Raw genomic sequence first — 7507 nt, 5'->3', positions numbered from 1 at the left:
TTTTCAGTTCACTGTCGTGCTGCTGCAGTCTGTCGCGAGCATTGTGTTCCGCGCATGACAGCGCAGTTTTCATTTCTATGAAAATTTCGAAGAGGCAACATATCCTATTTGCACATATGCCGCCGGCATTTTCGTTTCAGTAATATGAAATTTAGTGGAGCGAGTATTAAGACGACTGTGTTATATTCTGAAAATAAAGTACATTTTCAAAATAACATTTTCTCAAAAATTAATATTTAGTTTAATATTGTTGATTTACTGAAAAATTATGCAATTTCGGTTAGGAATGAGCGAAGTCTTAAATTTAATGAACAGTAGATTTGACAGTTAGTATTCTATAAATTCTATCCTGTCGAGATGCCCCGTAAAAAAGCGGGAAACGTCCTTCAGATAGGTATGTACATATGTATATCATTCAAAGCTATCAGCAGATATAATTTTTGGTTTTGCTTTGTTTGTACGGATGACGTGTGTGTACGCATGCGCGCAAATTAAGCAACACGACGACCGCAGTTTCGATCAAGTAACGATGATATCGACTATGTTTATTTAGGATGAGCCAGATGTAGGCTCGCTAGTGTTTTTCATTCACTTCGGCCCGGATGTGGCTGAAATTGCCGGCATACATAGTACAACTACTCTGCATGTGTGTGCATATCTATGATTTTTGTTTGTTTTCAATGTGATTTTTACTTAGCAAGGATTTCCTGTCTATTCGAAACGTGACTATGAATGAAGGAGAAAATACATTTTTTTTAAATTTACTTTGAAGTAAATTAATGCCAGGCGTGTCGTTCAAAGAGAACAAACGTTTTCCCAATATAATTTACAATATTGATGTACCTAGTTTGTTTTTGTTTTATTATTATTTCTTGTACAGATATCTGAACAATTATAGATAAATTATGAATGCTTTCCTCTTTCAGTGCTCATGATTACATCCATATCTAGATAATGTGAGAAATAAACTATAAATGGGGGCACGATAAACACTGGATAGGTTCCAATTCAAGTCAAAACGGAGTGAATTTTATTAAAGGGGTTAAATGGATTAAAATAAAAATGTATTGTCATACGTGGTTACTTAAATGTCACCATAACTATTGCATAAAGGATCGACAATCAATCTCACAACCTTGATGTGCTGAACACAATGCTCGCGACAGACTGCAGCACCAGGACAGTGAACTGAAAATGACGTTGTGAATCCAACTACATGAACAAAACAACACAGTTGTCCATTTTGCATGTCCACAATTTCGTTGTGGCTTGCACTTCAATGAAATTTTAATATTTTGTTCAAAGTGAAATTTTTAAGCAAAAAGTAAGTTGGTTTTAAATTGTCAATTGTTATTACAAATGATATAATACAGCTATTTTATGCTTTTATTTGTAAAATAACTTCAGGTTTGTTAGAGCTTTGAATAATTTTACATTTAACATATTAGTGGCATCACCACTCTTCCTCATCTCTCTACTGTCAACTCTACTGTCGTTGACAAATATAAGAAAATATTGAAGTTAGCGAGAACGACAACTGTCGGCCTGCAGTCGTGTAGTCGTGCAGCTGTCAAAATAGGTATGTCCATATGAATGTGTGTATTGTAATATTTGCAGAGATCGTTTGCAGTCTGTCGAGAGCATTGCGTTCAGCACATTCATATGCAGTTCATCACCAGAAATATTCGATCAATTGCTCATCGTGTACATACTATAAATAAGTGTGAAAGTAAACTAAAAGGCGTTACATGACAATGTATATATGTGTAGGTATATATAATAATATGAACATACGAGCTGCTGTTCATTTGTTATGCATATGCCGAACACCATCTGCAATAACAGATTTTTTGAAAACTCGACATAATAATCTTACTTTGAATCATATAACTACTTGTAAGGTGTTACATATCATATTTCTACTTGCGCAGATGAGTCTCTGCTTCCCTTGAATAGTCGAAATTTTGTTTATTTTCTATTAGTATTTAAATATTCTTGCCATGGCCCAATTGGTATTGAGAGACGCAGATGTGTGCATGTTGGCGCGATCCGAGCACCCTTTATTTCTTTCTAATATATTTACGAGTGGAGCGCATATATACATACATACATATAATTATGCATTCTATGGACTGATGCCGGCAATTCTATGCTTAACTTGAAAGCAATTTCTTGTCATTCACACACAGTAACATATTGTCGTCAAGATAATAATATGTATATATCAAATCTACTTGAAATACATAAGTCGAGTAGCTTCAGTGATATACGACTTCACTTAAAAGTTGCCGGACTGAACTATTTTTGACGTAAAGCTTAATACTTCAGATTGGCATTTGGGTAGAAACTCTTCCCTATCCAAATATAAAAAATATTCTTGTTTACAAGCAAGTGGCCATATCAGTTTTGTCACGATAAATATGCTTGTCGCTAAATGTAAATGAAACGAAAGTCTTCAGCGCAAAAAACCGTATCTGCTTATACAGTATCCAGACTCGCGTGATTTAAACGAAGAGATTTATACGCAGAGCACCATTAATTATTTTGTATTATACAAAACTAAAACAAGTTGTTCGTTAATTTATTTTATATTAACCATTTACAATGACAATGAAATAAAAAAGACTTTAATAAGTTATCGCACTTTTAGAAGTTTCCCACAATCCGTTATATGAGAGATGGGCGTGGACCCAAGTTTGTTTAATAGAGCCTTCGTAGTTTGTAAGATTAACTTATTAGAAATCGGGACTATATACCTACTTTCAAATTAGCTGCTTAAGTTGTGGCTGAGTTATAGCCCTTCATAGCAGCGATTCCGCCTGTCTGAAATAACAATACTCTCATTGTGCCAAAGAACACAAGTTCATCAAGAACACAAGATCTGAAATATAAATCGTAGTTATAAAGAAACGAAATTAACAATGCTATTATATTCTCTGCATCATATTGCTAGAGTTTAAAAATGCACAAGATTTACCCCAGAGAAGGTGGTGTAAATAGAAAGCCAAATTTCTAAAGTGTACGTTTATACACGGAGACAAACTGTTGACCAAACATGTACTTTGTAGGCGATAGACCGGCGGTGAGAGACGAAAAACATTCCGTTCATCGTGAATAAGGATAAAATTTATCGAATGAAAAATAGTTTCGGCAAAGCTTAAATGAAGCGTATAAAAATTTGTGAATTTGTGTTAATATTGTTTGTTTGAAATTATGAAAGGGAATGCATAAAGTTTCCCGACTCGAGTTGCCGGATTTCCGGTAATGAGCAACAAAAGTTTCCGCGTATTAACCCAGATAAAGGCAATTGTAGGGCACACAACGATCCGACAATGCCATCGCGAACATGTTGCAGAAATTGGAACGAACCGAATGCAGTAAACGTCATAGAAGAGCATCGACGAGCACAATCAGAGAAAATGGCAAACCTTATTATTTGTTCTCTCGCAGCACACTGCGCCACCGAATAACAAAACTAGCAGCGCATACAGAACCACAACTCATTCGGTGAAGTGAGGTACATGTTATTGTACGCAAGAATGAACGCACGCGAGCAAACGCTGTAAAAAAAAATATAAAAAAGCGTATGTACTGAGACAAATCGGGCATTGCGTATAAAATAAAAGTGTTTACTATAGTTGCATCGAGAGTTAATTGCACATGCAGAAGTGCACAAGAAAAAGTGCTGAGTTCTGGAGGAAAATATTTACCTTAGAAAAAATAATACGGAGAAAAAGTGAAATTCAGAAATAATTAATGAAACAAAAGTCTGTTAAAGTTTTCGTTTGTTTTCGTGCTTGCAACTACACGCATTGCGAAATAAATCGGAAAAAGAAGTCTCTTAGTAAGAGTAAAGAAACGAAAAACACATTGTACAGCAGCTTAGCGGCGGAGAGTTGTGACATAGAGGGCACAAAACTTTCGGAACTTTCAAAAAGTAGTTCAAAGAGCAAGTTTCAATAGTGCAGCGATTACTTTGGTCTATCTTCTTTGGCTCCGAATTCGCAAAGCAAACGGCGTGCAAAATAATTTCGAGCGGAAAGTTCACTAAGTTAAATACCGCATAAAAGTCGTTAGCGGTGGGATAACTTCAGAAATTTTGTGAATTGTGATTTAGTCAAGAGGAAAAAAATAAATCAGTGTGCAAAAAATCGTTTAAAAAGTAAAATATATAGTACATGTATTTGAGGGGTGTGTAGTGATCTATTTAGAAACATACACAGAGAATACGACTATCCAAAATAAACAGGAAACAGCTAGAGGAAAGTAAACCAAAACAACAAAATACCTTAAATGTAAATCTCCCCGAGGTACCTCTCTCAACTCGAGTTACGCCAACTAATACAATATTAATGCACCAATAACAGTAACAGAGCGCACCAATAACAAAAACAGAAGATTTTGAAACAGCGGAAAAACCGTCTAGTCACAACGGAAGCGCAACAAATTCACACATGCACACATATGTATGTGCATAAACTAACAATAATTTTTAGAACGCGCGGAAATACTTACATACGAGTATGTACATATGTAGAGTAAGACTCGTTCACTCTCGCTTGTGACAAATTGAGCTAACAAATTAATGTGTTTAAATACTCTCTATCGATCGAGAGTTACAATTAATGTACAATAACAAACACATAATTACTGTATTATTTTTGAGATAGCGGATAGTAGCTTCCAATAAATAACCGGCAAGCTACTATTGGATGCGCCACTCAAACGCCCGGTGCAGGTTCTATTCGATTGGGGGTGCGTCAAGTGCTTTCTTATCAACAAAAAGTAAAAAGTTAAAACATTTATAGAGACAGAAATACGTTATTGTGCCTTCCGGCGGAAGTGGATTTACTAATAATTATAAAATTCTTGGAAGCAAACACGTGATACTTAAGGTGAGTACTTAAAGTGATAAATCGATATTTGGAAACTTTAAATAATTATTTTTTGCCAAGATAACCAGTTGTTGTGCAGAAAAAGAACATTTGACAGTAAAAAAGTAACATGCCGAATTTATTGGAAATGGAAATTAATACGTGTGACATTTAAATTCTACTTCGTATTACGCAATTAATTATTTAGAAACAATGTATTATGAGTTTGCGTATTATGTAATTGCAATCGAACAATTTAGGGGCAAAAAAGCTATATGCTATATTGAGCAGATCTGAACAATTTCTTTGGATATTACATTGTTGCCTTAGAAAATAATCTGTACCTTAGAAAATATCTGTTGGTGAATATATTTTGTCAAATGCAAGAGTGTTCCATACCAGCTCTAGATTCCGATCGTTCACTTTGTATGGCAGCTATATGTATAGTGGTCCGTTATCGGCAGTTCCGACAAATGAACAGCTCCTTGAAGAGAAAATGACGTTTGTAAAATTTCAAAACGATATCTTACAAACTGAGGGACTACTTTGTATATATACAGACAGATGGACATGGCTAAATCGATGTAAACTTTATGGGGTCTAGGGTCATAACAAGTAAGGAACAGCTAAGTTAGGACGTGACTGAACATTTTATACTCTTGCAATGCGCAAAGATCAATGGCCGGGAAATTCCTTCAGGTGCTAGCAAAATTTTATAAAAAGTATAGACTTTAGTATCGGGTGGTATTGACCCCTTATTTTCGTAGTGATAAGTTACAATTTGCCGATATATGCGGTGACTTTGTACCGGAAGTTCGAAAATCTTTACATTGGGTATATGATATTGACCCATTTTTTACGCCCAAAAATACTAGTATCCCTATTTTTCAAATATATATCTCACAAATTGACGGATATTTTCAGTCAGAAGTCAACTATTATTACGGGGTCAACTTATTCGGTACGTATGTCCGATTTGGATAATTTATGGAAATAGGGTGGCATACTTCCAAGGCACTACTTTAATTTCAACTCATCCAATCATCCTGATCATTTATGCATTAACTTCATTGGTTTTAGGTGATATCTATAGCAAGATATGGTACATGCATACGATATATTTAGACTTGCAGTATGATGTGTTGAACACAATCTAGCATTGTCTAGACAGACTCTGAATCTGACTACATGAACATTTGTGAGAGGGCAGCAACACAACAATAGCCGGCATGTACATAAAACAACGCAGTTGTCAATTTTGCATGTACACAATTTCGTTGTGGCCATACTAATACCTTGCACTTCAATGAAATTATAATATTTTGTTCAAATTGAAACTTTTTATGCAAAAAATAAGTAAATAGGTAAATTTATTGGGTTTAAATTGTCAATTGTTATTACAAATGATGTAACAGAGCTATTTTATGCTTTTATTTGTAAAATAACGTCAGGTTTGTTAGAGCTTTGAGTAATTTTACATATTAGTGGCATCACCACTCTTCCTCATCTCTCTACTGTCAACTCCACTGTCGTTGGCAAATATAAGAAAATATTGAAGTTAGCGAGAACGACAACTGTCGGCCTGCAGYCGTGTAGTCATGCAGCTGTCAAAATAGGTCCGTCCATAAGAACGTGTGTATTTTAATATTTGCAGAGATCGTTTGTAGTCTGTCGAGAGCATTGTGTTCAGCACATGAATGTAAGTTTGTTTGGGCATGGCTGCAACAAATTTGAAAGTGTTTACAAAATTTTGAAAGCGGCAGCTGCAAATGTACATACTGCAGGCGCGAGAAGGTAACTTATAACAATAAACACACATACATAGTCCGGCGCACACACTTGAAACTGATGAACCGACAAAGAAGCTGAAAGGTACGCCTTGCAATTGATTCAAAATTGAGCAAGGCATCAAACAGTGTAGTCAGGACATTGGGTAGCCAACGGTTTAGGAGCGTGCTGTGGTAATTAGGCGAACATGCATATGTTCAAAATACATATGGCAGTATGTGCCACGGTTAATGTGCACATCTGCGGAGAGAAACGCACCGAAGCCCCCGACGTTTACTGCCAGATAAGCAGATATAATGATGTTCCATTAAGGAGTTGGTGCATATTCTCTGCAAAACAGCTGCTCACTGTTATTTCCCGTGCTCTCCGTTGCCGCCAATGGCCGTACCTCATCGAAGCGTAGTGATAAAAAAATTCACCTGGCGACTTTTCCGTACGTGCTTATGCACTTACAGACGTGTTCGAAATAATAAGAACAACCAAAGTGAATATCGAAATCATTGAATAAAATTTTCTCAGTAATATTTTATTGAACCTTTTTTTCTTAAAAAATTTATACATATTGTGAGTATTAAAAAAATTGAAAATCTGGTCATCAAATACGCACTAACTTTTTTGTACTGCAAATTTTGTTGCATTGGGTCTTAAACAGMCTGTTCGAAAAAATAAGAACAAAGCATGAAAAATTACAAGAACACACGTTTGTTGTTTTGAAATGCATACAAATGGCCTTACATTTAGTATGAAGTTGCTCCCCCACGATTTTTTATTATTTCGGCACATCTGGACTGCATGGAGTCTACAAGGGTGCGGCATCTAGAGAGGGGTATGTTTTCCCAAGTATT

At 35.6% G+C, this 7507-nt stretch overlaps 1 protein-coding gene across 1 annotated transcript in view; it reads left to right on the top strand.

Annotated features, from left to right (window-relative positions):
• Positions 1-3512: 3512 nt before the first annotated feature.
• LOC108973216 overlaps positions 3513-7507 on the top strand; it is a 13611-nt gene continuing 9616 nt past the window's right edge. The window contains exon 1 of the mRNA XM_018940287.1: positions 3513-4895. The gene's annotated coding sequence lies outside the window, so the exon portion shown is untranslated. The remainder of the gene's footprint in view (positions 4896-7507) is intronic.

The sequence above is a fragment of the Bactrocera latifrons genome, unplaced genomic scaffold (assembly GCF_001853355.1).
Source record: "Bactrocera latifrons isolate USDA-ARS-PBARC rearing strain unplaced genomic scaffold, ASM185335v1 scaffold_47, whole genome shotgun sequence".
Taxonomy (NCBI): domain Eukaryota; kingdom Metazoa; phylum Arthropoda; class Insecta; order Diptera; family Tephritidae; genus Bactrocera; species Bactrocera latifrons.
This window is presented reverse-complemented; position numbering and strand designations above follow the sequence as displayed.